Below are 12320 nucleotides of genomic sequence, written 5' to 3' on the forward strand. Positions count from 1 at the left end.
TGGGTTAATTATGCGTGCTGCCCATTACATGGCTGTCCAGGTCAGAGCCGACATGTGTAATTTCCCTGACGTTTATGAATGGAGGCCAACAGCCCACCGGAGGCTCATGGGGAGCAGGTGGCTGCTGGATGTCGGCTCTCCAACAGGTGACAGGGGGCTTGTTCAGACTCGGCAGCCTTTTGAAATGGTCGGGTACCAAGAGAAGGAAGGGGGGGAAGGGGGGGGGGGTACATCTCCTGGTGACACACCTGAACTGTGAAAGAGAAGGGTGATTACTCAAATGTCAAAGAGCAGGAAAGTTTGAAGCCATCTGTATTTTCTGACTTGGTGGAGAGACAAACCTGCACTTTTCTCATAAAACAACCGAAGCTGGTACAGAATATTCTCCTGCTGAACCACTTGAGCTTGTCATTTCACCATTACATTGTTCAGCTGAGGATGAAAAGGGTAATTGTCTGCCTCGTTATTTAAAAATGGTGCATTTGATCTACTCCTATAGCTTACTCTGACCCATAGAGTTTATAAAAGGGAAGGAAAAGTTAGATATGTAAGAGCTTTAATTGGAGTCCAACCATTAAGTCTGAAGGAAGCTTTGCAGCCTGAGTTTGAAACGTATTCTTCATAGGGAAATTAATTAACAAATAACATTACTTAAAGGTCAAATATTCTGTAAAACACACCTCACCATGTGTCTCTAAGTCTAACATGTCTCTCGAGTCTGTCTACAAACCCCCCAATGATGAGAAAAGTCCATCCTCTCCGTCTTCTGCCTGCTCCACTTTTCAGAAAACGTGTGCTCAAACAGCAGATTTTCCCTTCATGACATCACAAAGGGCAGTAGCCCCTCCCCCAGGTGGGTGACACTCCCACAGCTAGGTGTTTGTTCTGCCCTCTGAGTCTGCCTTCTCACCGTAAACAATCGGACATGGAGCCAGAAAGCAGCGAGTACACCCGAGCCCTTCCAGAGAGGGGGCGTGGTCAGACACAGCTCATTTACATATTTAAAGCTACAGACACAGAAACAGCCTGTTCTGAGCAGGGCTGAAATAGAGGGGTTTATAGACTTGATCAAATACAGGATCAGAGTGGATTTACAACAACACACTTCACACACGTTTAGAGGAGCTCTGAGATTTATTTAAACTGGTTGAAAATAAGGAGGATATGTGACCTTTAAATAAACTAAAGTGAGTTCTTCGGGTGACATCTTCATGTTGGTGTTCAATTTGCGATACAACAAAACTGAAATGGGTCGATGCCTGCTTTCTAGTCGAGCTGGACTGATTTCACACTTGATGAGCCATTCTTTACAAAATCTGACAAAGGCACCGTCCCATTTTTTTTGGCAGCCTGGCTCAGCCCCAACACTTACCCACCTGCAGGCTCGGACTTCTCGTCACGCCTCAGATATCTGTATGTAGAACAATCTGCGAAGGAGTGATGATGTCGGAGCCCGAACGCCAAAGTCAAACTATACGTGTTGCTGCTGCAGGAAACATTTCAAATCATTTTAAAGTCACTCTTTACTTTCTAAACGTCTTGTTTCGATCTATTTTGTACAGTCCCAATTCATTACGAATGTTATGTCAGGACACTTTGATATATAAAAACAGCTGGTCTACACTGTAATCTGGCAATATGTCACCTGGCATACTAATAAAAGCAAATATCAAACTTAAAAAACTTCCCATTTAGAAGGTTATGTGTGTTCGAGCGATGTGTAAGAATGACTTTGAATCCAATGTAACACCTGGAAATACATATCGCATGAACACCTGCACAAAACGGCATGACAGCAGCTGGCGGAGGCAACAAGGTCAGCAGCACTTCAGATTGGAAATTCATGTCAACGATGGCAGGTCAGGGCTGATGTCTTGTTTTCCTTCCACAGTGGGTTCTTATTAAGTGCACAACATGATTGTTTTGAATCCATCAGGTGAAGGGAATACGCAAGCTGCATCATTGTTCTGGAAAAGTTTCCGTTTCTGGCTTTTATACTCAGAATACTCTGAATCTTAATCCGTTTTTGTTTTGGTTTTTTTAATTGAAAATGAATTTGCAGAATTTCCAAAACATTTCCAAAGATGCTCTTAAAAGTAGGGTTGGTAATTTTTGAATCTAGCATGATTTTATAAGTAGCTGACATGTCCTTTTTAAACTGGCATGTTCAGTCTGACCATTATCCATCCAGTCTCAGAAACTAAAAATGTGTCTTTTGACTGTTGGCTTTTGTATCTTTTGGATTTATCGGTACTTTGTCTTTTCCTTTAACTAAAATCATCATTCTGAAGTGGACATGTCTTTCTGTTTAACTGTTCGTCAAGGAGCTGAGGGAGCTGATTGGTTTGTCATGACACACGTTAGATTGACTTGTCTTGAACCTTTAAACCGTTTGTGTCACGTCTGCATGTCGGGCAGAACTCGTCTGTTAAGTGCGTTCAATCAAACGTCAGGAGAAGATTTATGCAGCTGTGACACGATGAGCCATAAATCTCTGCACACACACTGTAACCTGTGTGTTACCTGTTGACTGAACCAGGCTAATGAATGATCTATGAGCTCAGCAGCTATGAGACCACCAGCTGACCCAGCTTATATCACAACACACACACACACACACACACACACTTGGAGCGAGGCTGTAAAATGCAAATAAAGCTGCTGTTTGCGTTCGCTTCTTTCTGCACCACCCATCTTCTTTTTTTTTTCTTTTTTTTATTGCACTCTTGTTTTCCACAGCCGCGCTGGGGAAAGACCCGAGAGGGTTTTACACCAACCATGCAACCCACCTCCACTCCCACGCTCTCTTCATGTGTCTGTGTGTACATAACCGCTCTCCCAGCTCTGCTTCATTATTGAACGCTTCCTCTGACACATTTCCTGATCGCTGATACAATCTATGGGGACACCGGAGAGGCTGCAATTAAAAAATTACACACAAGGGAAAGACAGCAGAAAAGCGATAAAGCAAACCTTTTTCTGCATTTCCCATCGTGCCTTTTGATGGATTTGTTTTTTTTTTTTTCTTCTGAGATCAAGAGTCGCAAGAGTTTGGAAAAGTCTATGAGTAAAACGTCACATTGCTCCGAAGTAAAAGAAATGTTTAGAGGTTGGAAAAAAAAAACAACCCTCTATGGTGTGCTACTGGTTGGGACGCCTCAATCACCCATTTAGATCAATGTTAAAGTGGAGATGGTGTCAGTGAGTGCTGCTGAGAAGAAAGTGAGGAAGTGAAGGAATCTGTGAGCGTGTGGCTGAGGAAAGCTGTGGGTTTTTGACTCTGGAAGCCTTTTCTTTTTAGTTGTTGAACACCAGCACCAGACTGTTTGGTCTTCCAAAGAGGCGCAGAAATACTGCATATTGCCTACGACGGCGATAACGACTTGCTGCACGTCGGGATTATTCCGCCGTATGAAGTCTTGGCACCCAGCCTATTAAATATGCATGAATGTTTGAAATGAATTTTGGAGGATTTTTCTTCCCTCCTCCTCCTCCTTCTTCTTCTACTTCTTCTTCTTCTTCTGCCCCCTCCCCTCCATTGTCGAACTATATAATCATATTCCTGTCTATTAAAATTCGGATGAATAATTTAAAACGTATGACAACAGCAGGGCTCTGAAAGAGAAGGTTTGTGCTCAGCAGCTGGCACACAAGGTTGCGTTTGATGAGCGATGCATGCTAAATTGACATTGTTGTGGTGAAAAGAAAAACAATAAAAGAAAAAAAACAATCCGCTGAAAATGTCACCTCTGTGAAATCTGACGCCACAACTTCAAAAGTGTGACACAGAAACATATTGGCGGATATCAAATATTTAGCAAGGTTACAGCGAGGATGCAGCAGGTGGAGGCTCGCCGTGTGTGTTGGCAAAACACCTGTCAATCAGGTGGTCTTTTCATACAGGTTAATTCGAGTCAATTACTTTTTTTTTTTTTCTCTCGGCGCGTGGCGCTTGTTCAGGAACGAGTCTGCCAAGTGCAGAATGTAGGCTACATTTGAACAAACAGGAAAAACAATTCGCAGGTTCAAACCCAAACACTGGTGAGCTGCACGTGTGGAGTTTTGACAGAGACATCAGAGGACATAAAGTCGGTCTGCCGCAGACGTCGTCATCCAACGCATCCTGTTTAGAAAAACTCCGGCAAAGCACAACGGAGGGAGACGCATACAGACGCCAAGTGATTAAGAATGCAAAACTTGGGGTCGCCGGTAGCGCAGCGGCAGTGCGCGCGACCCCACGTATTGAGGCTCAGTCCTCGCGCCCGGGCGGCCCGGGTTCGCGTCTGGCCTGTGGCCCATTTCCCGCATGTCTCTCCCCACTCTCTCCCCCTTTCCGACTCTATCCACTTTCCTCCATCTATAATAAAGGCATGAAAAGCCACAAAAAAAAAAAATGCAAAACTTACATCTGGAAGAAATGAAAAGAAAATTAGAGTTGAAAAAAAAAAAAAAAAAAGAACGCTGATAAAAAATTCAAATCATAAATGTTAAAATTTACGTCGTATGAATGTAGCCGAGTTAAATGGTGAATGCTGTCACCGTTTTCAGCTTCTTCCTGATCGTAGTACAGGAGAGCTGCCGGGCTCAATCACAGCATCTCATCGCCTACATTACCCATAAGCCCCCTACCTAAAGGGACAGGCTCAGGCCAGGAAGAATGTCATTGGGCTGCGGTGGCTCAGTTTGGTAGAGTTGGAACGGCGAGGGTTTGATTCCCACGTCTTTGTAGTAGTAGCTCCTGCTGAATGTGTACGAGGAACTTTGCACGGCAGCCTCTGCCGTCAGCGTGTGAACGGCGTGTGAACGGGTCGATTTGACCTGCGGTGTAAAAGCAACACGAGTAAGTCAGAAGACTAGAAAAGCCGTTTAACACTTTGATCAATCGATTTTTCAGGCTTCATTTCTTTGCGGTGACAGCAGACGCAGAAAATGAGAGGTACACATCCTCCTGTGTGGGAGCAGAATCTTACACACACACATACAGATATATAAGAGTGTGTGTGTGTGTGTGTGTGTGTGTGGGAAAGGAACGAAGAAAGGACTCTGGGAGTGCAAGCTTGAAAGCAAATGTAGAAATCTGAGCTGTGACTGCGAGTGGAGGGCAACACAACTTTGAACATGGATGGCAGTGAAGTTATTATCGCTCCTCTCCAGAGGTCACAGCAAAGGCTGCTGGGACGGGAAGAAACTCCCACATGTCTGAACTGCCACGACACGATCCGAGCCCTCAGTACGTCCTCCGACCTCGGAGAGAAAATGTCCTTCAGATGGACAGATGGATAGATGAGCAGTCAGGCCAAACAAATGAGCGCTGGGAAAAAAATGTACACGAGAAAACATCGACACGAACAAACGCAGATAAAATGAAGGAAAATGAAACAGCAGACTGGTCTTTGGATGCAGTCGCAGTTTGTTTTGGTTTCATCCTGGCGCTCCGAGGAGAAATCTACAGGATGAAAAAGTTGCAAATTCTTCCTTTAATGTCCTGGAGCTTAAAACTCAACATGATACGCATCCAGAGGTTTGGTTTCTTTTTTTCTTTTTCTTTTTTTCTCCACAATGTGCACGAAGATAAATCAGGCAAAATCCAAACGGTGGCGACAAACTTCTTCTTTATTGGTTTATTGGTGTCCAAACTCGTAAAAAAAAGAAGAAAAAAAAAGGCACGAAGTCGCAGACCGAAGGTGTATAAATCGCTGCTTTTAATAAAACATGAGCCGAAACAGATTGTGTCACAAGTTTACACAGCGAGCACGTCTCTCCACTCTGCTCTCAAGCTGTTTTCACACATCCCTCAGACTGTGTGTGTCTGTCATAGACTGTGTGTTAGTGTGGATAAATCTGCAATAGGAGTAAATAAGGCTTTATTAGGCGCATCGCATAAAGATTTTTAGTCGTCTGATTGGGGCTAATTTAAATCGATGAACATTTAAGAAAATTATTCAGCTTTCTCTGGAGGTTTTTTTGTAGGTATGTGAACATGAATCAATCCCATCTCGAATAAGCACTGTGGCAGCACACACACACACACACACACACACACACACACACACACACACACGCACACACACACACACTCACTGAAGGACTATTAGCAGCCAGCAAGCAGCTCAATACTGAAGCCACGACACCTAAACAAGAATTCACAGCCAGTGATGCTGTCCCGTCGGCCTCACGTGTTATTGATTTCCTCAACATGTTCACACAATTTGTGGTTCACCTGTGCTCAGACGTCAACATTGTGTGTGTGTGTGTGTGTTTGACGTTTTACTCTTCAAGATTTAACCACAGTCCAAATAAAAACAGCAGAGCCCGAGGCTGTGTGTCAGGAGAGCCATCTGAGTCTGAGCTACGAGGGCGAGCGTCCGTCCGTCTGTCCGTCCAGATTAATCTCAAACACACACATCACCTCCACATTTTACCTGTTCTGTGTGTGTGTGTGTGTGTGTGTGTGTGTGTGTGTGTGTGTGTGTGTGTGTGTGTGCAAGCGCTGTGTGTGGACAGTGTGTGTGTAAACTAACAGACCAGTGTACTCAAGTCACAGTTTTTCGTTTTACCCCAGAAACTGCTCCAGGTTTCTGCCTGTTCATCATGAGTCTGGTTCTGCTCCAGGTTTCTGCCTGTTCATCATGAGTCTGGTTCTGCTCCAGGTTTCTGCCTGTTCATCATGAGTCTGGTTCTGCTCCAGGTTTCTGCCTGTTCAACATGAGTCTGGTTCTGCTCCAGGTTTCTGCCTGTTCATCATGAGTCTGGTTCTGCTCCAGGTTTCTGCCTGTTCAACATGAGTCTGGTTCTGCTCCAGGTTTCTGCCTGTTCATCATGAGTCTGGTTCTGCTCCTGGTTTCTGCCTGTTCAACATGAGTCTGGTTCTGCTCCAGGTTTCCGCCTGTTCATCATGAGTCTGGTTCTGCTCCAGGTTTCTGCCTGTTCATCATGAGTCTGGTTCTGCTCCAGGTTTCTGCCTGTTCATCATGAGTCTGGTTCTGCTCCAGGTTTCTGCCTGTTCAACATGAGTCTGGTTCTGCTCCAGGTTTCTGCCTGTTCATCATGAGTCTGGTTCTGCTCCAGGTTTCTGCCTGTTCATCATGAGTCTGGTTTCGACCTGTTCATCATGAGTCTGGTTCTGCTCCAGGTTTCTGCCTGTTCAACATGAGTCTGGTTCTGCTCCAGGTTTCTGCCTGTTCATCATGAGTCTGGTTCTGCTCCAGGTTTCTGCCTGTTCAACATGAGTCTGGTTCTGCTCCAGGTTTCTGCCTGTTCATCATGAGTCTGGTTCTGCTCCAGGTTTCTGCCTCATAAAGAAAGATTTTTCTTTTCACTGTAACTTTGCTGAAGGCTGCTGTCCTCATGATGGATTAATGTTGGATCTTTGTAACACAATATAACAAAGAGTAGCTCTTTTTGTTTGGCTCCTTTGAAGGCTCTAATCTAAAAAAAGAATAAATATCTGTGACTTTTTATTTTCTGCTTTCGCAAATCCTGTTTGTTTCTGGATGTACAGGGAGTGGAGAAAAATGTGTTACTGTGTTAGTGGACATTGTTATTATTCTTTGTGTGTGTGTGTGTGTCTGTGTATGTGTGTGTGTGTGTGTGTGTGTGTGTGTGTGTGTGTGTGTGTGTGTGTGTGTGTGTGCGCACCTCATGCGTCCACACATTCAGCACTAACTGGTCCTCTGGAGTCTCCGCTCAATAAGTTGGCAACAAATGCAAAAACCTGTGAGATCAAAGGGAATATCACCCCGCTAATCCAACTTCAGATCAGAGAGAGATCTTCAAATTAAGTGCGAGGTTTTGAAGTAAACGCTGTTTTGCCACCGAGTTTCATTTATTTTCAGCTCCAGCGCCCTAATTGGCCCCAGAGGTGAGGAGGAAAGTGGATGGGATGGGAGTGCAGACCCCGGGCCAACTATCCATCTAAAATGTGCGCTAATGAAACGGTCTGGGGAGAAATTGACATTTCGGTGCAAAAAGAGCAAAGCCGTGTCGGATCGGCGAGTGGCCAAGCAAGGTGCCCTGCGGGACTCGCTCTCTGAAAGCAAGTCAATATTTCACATCATGTCGGTATTAATTAGACTCTGCATAACGTTTTTTTTTTTTTTGTTTTTTTTTTTACTCCGACTATCTTGAAGTGCGTCCAGACACGGTTTGACCTCAGTTGAACATGCAAGCATATGTCTGCAGAACTCCTTTCATCTTTGCTAATCCCCGGCATGAGGTGATGAGGACAGATGAAGAGAAGAAGAGTGAACCTTTAAAGCTGCCTTAATGTCTTGAACAAAAGCAGCAAATGCACTAAAAGATGGCATCAATGTAAGCTGCTTGGTTGATTTAAAAATAGGATCATAACTCACTGCTGCTGTTTTTAACGATGGTTTTATCGTCTCTGCTTGCTTATTTTCACATTACTCACAATTGATGTCATTTGTATTTGTTGTTTTTGTCGTCTTTTCGGTTTAATTGTACTTGCAACATCGTTATAAACGAGGGTATTTCTCATCATTTCTCATGATTAAATAAAGACTGACTTAATGAATGAATGAAACAGCCACAAACAGCTTCATCCTCATGTTTCCAAACGCAACTCCTCCAGGGAGGCAAAAAACGCCGCTGGATATTGTTCAGTTCTTCAAAATTACAGCTGATTCCAGCCGACGAAATACCAAAGTTAATGTGCAAATATCCGTGGTCCCAATCGCTTTTATTTCCCCGTGAGCCACGAGGGCGTGAAGGAGTTTTGGGTGCAGGGTGTCTTGATAGAGGGAGAAGTGAGTCTCTGCCCTCAAAAGATGGACCCAGCTTTAAGTAAACAGCCCATGATGATCTCATTTGATTTCCCTCCAAATTTCCATCCTTTATGTGCCCTTTGAGAGAGGATGTGATAAAGGAAAAATAGGGGAGGGCGTAGCAAGTGATAAAAAGAAGAAAAAAAAAAAAAGATCTGTGAAATACAATGCCGCCTCACGCCTCGAGTCTCTGAACCTGGCTGCAGATATCGTGCTCCCATGCATGATCGAAGTGTAGCTCAAAGTCTGCATGCCGAATTCCTCCCATAAACATTTATGTTGCTTTGAAGACTGTGAAGGGCAGCGAAGTTCCCTGTCAAACTTTAGAAATGTTTTTTTTCACTTATACGCCAACAGGAGGGGGGGGAGGGGCGGATTATCGTCATGGTAACACGAGAAAGGGTCGAGCGCAAACTGTCGTGCAACGCCGGAAGAACATCTTCCAAACTAGCGTTGTATGCTGAAGCGTTAAAACTAAACCTCCGTGGGGACTAGCGAAGCCCGGACAAATGTGAACTTTTGTTTATTTGATGTACACAACAGTAAGAGCATGTAGCGGGAAAAAAAACATCTTTACCCAGCAAACTGTATCTGAAGAAGAACGCTGAAAAAAAAAAAAAAAAAAGAAGCAAATAGTGAGGAAGAGCGTGAGAAGCCAGGGTTTTGTTTTCCATCTGACACTGATGGATAATTTAAGCCTGGATGAAGCAGCGTCTGGACAGTCCAGACCTCTGAGAAATCCTTTGGATTAGCTGGAGGAAAGCGCACAGCAACACCAACACGCCACCGCTCGCTCGCATCCCTGACAACACCGAACACACGGGGTGCAGCAGGAAGAAGTCTCCCGTTATATTTAGTCTGTTTGCAATACATTTAAGGATTTATTGTTTTTGGGCCGCATGTTAAACTATACCAATTTTAAAGAGCAGCCTTGTTTGAAGTTTTACCATTTATTACTTTATTCAAATAAGGGATTAAAGAGCAGACAGAGGAGAGTTTGTTCCACCTTATAAAGGCGTTTGTAATCCTTCAGTTGACCTTAAAGTCAGCATGAAATTAAAAAATGAATATTTTCAAGTTGTTTGTCATTTCTTTTCACACCATAAAACAACCATATGTAACAATAAACACCAAAATATGTGTGTATTGCATTTGTTTCGAGAGGCAAAACAACAAGAGAAAGTTACATTTCTCGCGAGTTCACGGCGCAATAAACTGAACTGAACTGTACGAAAAAACAAGTGGAAATAAAACTGAGGCGATGAAAGCGTTTTTAATTCTTTGAAATCACTTTTTTTTATGGGTCTGATTGATCGTCCTTGCATTATGTCCCGCTTTTACGGTTGCACATCAAATTAATGACGAGGCAAGATGCACGCAGCCACTTTGAAGATATGTTGTTTGCACATAAAAGTCGCTTTTCATGCAGTTTTTAAAGAATATTATAACGGCAGAGCTCCTTGAATGAAATCACTGAATCACAGTTTTTGATTTGAATCACTAATCCTTGAAAAAAAAAAAAAAGTTAAATTCCACTAAGAATGACCTCATCTCAAGGCCACAGTTTGCTTTTCATAAAGTCATGTTTTTCATAAAGAACATTTTTTTGCTGCGTGACTGTTTCACCTCGCTTTGTGTGATCAAGGTTTTTCTGCTGATAACTAGCACACAGTGGCAGACTGGAAACCAGCTTCCATGTTGGAGCGCTGTTGAAAAAAAAAAAAAAAAAAAAACCCTCCTCTGCCTCCTCACCAAGGCCTCCCATTCATGCTGCTGGAAAAGCTCCCACATGCTGTCAGTGGAAACACAAGGGATGACCGTGGGTGCCTCAAAAGAAATTTTGAAAAAAAGGGAAAAGAAAAGAAAAAGAAAAGCTACTGTCAAAGCAGGCGGGGAGAAACAAGTTTTAAATAGAGCAGCTGGGGGTTCCAACATGTACATCTTCTAGTCCCATATTAAGATCTCGCCACAGTTTGATGTGTGGTAGGCTTAAACAAATTAAATGGCACTCTGTTTGCACTCACATTTTCACTGTTGCTCCTTCAGCCAGGCAGGTTACAGTTGCACCGTAGTATTTGCAGAGAATTCCCCTCAGCGTCATCTTCAGACTGGTTTTTTTCCTACTTTTTTCTCCTTCTGGCATTTGCCCTTTTTTTAAGCGGCAGGAAATACTAGGGCAGGAGAGTGGGGATTACATGCTCCAAAAGGGCCTGGGGCTGGATTTGACCCCACAGGGCAGATGCAGCGAGGGCGTCACCTCTGCACTTCGGGCAAACTCCCTTAATACTAACACAGCTATTTATCTCAGTCTTTAAAATATAATAAGCAGCATAAACTTTAACAAACTTTAACTCTTTATTTTAAGGTTGAAGGCTTCATTGTTTACATTATAGTCATTGCACTTTGTTATAACTAAGAACATTATTTTAAATGTTTTCATTACCAAATGTCAGGCTGACATCTTACACAGTGTAAAGCCATTTAATAGTTTGAAATGTTTTTATATTACAGTTCAAATATTGAAATGGAACAAGATTTTCAGACAAAATTAGCATGCATAATCACATCAAACTTAAACAGCCATTCCAGTTTTTGCACATCTGTCCGCCAAAATATATCAGGTTTAATGGGCATCTTGGGTTTAAATATGCAGTAGACAAGGCTGAATTACCAGCTGGGAATCGTGGACCAATGGGTGCCTTCAGACTCCACAGTGGTGTCACTTATTTAAAGTCCATAATTCATGTTTTGAAGAATAAAGATCAAAAAAAGAAGATTAAAAGACATTTTTCTTTTAAAAATAAAAGATGCCATCCCAGAATGGGATCAAGGAGCACAAACTCCTGGGATGTCTTTGAAATACATTATTGCAACACTCCCATTATATTAGTCCTTGCAGATCAATAAGTCACAAATTGGTCGCAGTAGATAAAACAACAATAAATTAAAAAACGCCCAATATGAAGGCGTATAGGCTTAACAGTATTTTTAACTTGCTTGTGTAACCTGGAGAAATCACTGGGTGAAATAAAATCATCACTATGATGCAGAGATTCTATGATGAAGTGTTTCTGTTTTTGAGCAGTCTTGAGAATTGTGTATAATGAAGTAAATAAAATGCAGTACAGATTTGAAATAAGTTAAGTGGACTCTAGCCTCCCTTTTAGATAAACTGCTTAGTTTTATTTATTTCCTTTATTTGAGGTACTTTTAAAAGATTGGATATCTGGAAGAAGAAACCTGTGATCTAAACACGATCTTTTAGCGACATCTGCTGGACAAGAGATTATATTACATTCAACGTCCCATAAAAGAAGGGTTAATTTCTGACGTTTTTATAAATTCAAATCACATCATTACACAACACTTAAAATTGGAAATGTTAAATTTACATTTAAGTATTAAAATGTAATTGCCCTTCAAAAACGACCTATGTAAATCTCGGTTTGGTAACCTTAGCGACATGACGTACAGCCAATCACGTTGTGTCTTCTTCGTTGTCTTGACCAATCACAACCGAGTGTGTTTATGGGTCGA

General features: G+C 42.6%; 1 protein-coding gene across 1 annotated transcript in view; it reads right to left on the reverse strand.

Moving 5' to 3' along the window:
* LOC306826823 (ATP-dependent 6-phosphofructokinase, platelet type-like) overlaps window positions 1-12320 on the reverse strand; it is a 371729-nt gene that overhangs the window by 350294 nt on the left and 9115 nt on the right. The window lies entirely within an intron of this gene.

This window comes from Symphodus melops (assembly GCF_947650265.1).
Source record: "Symphodus melops genome assembly, chromosome: 7".
Lineage (NCBI taxonomy): Eukaryota > Metazoa > Chordata > Actinopteri > Labriformes > Labridae > Symphodus > Symphodus melops.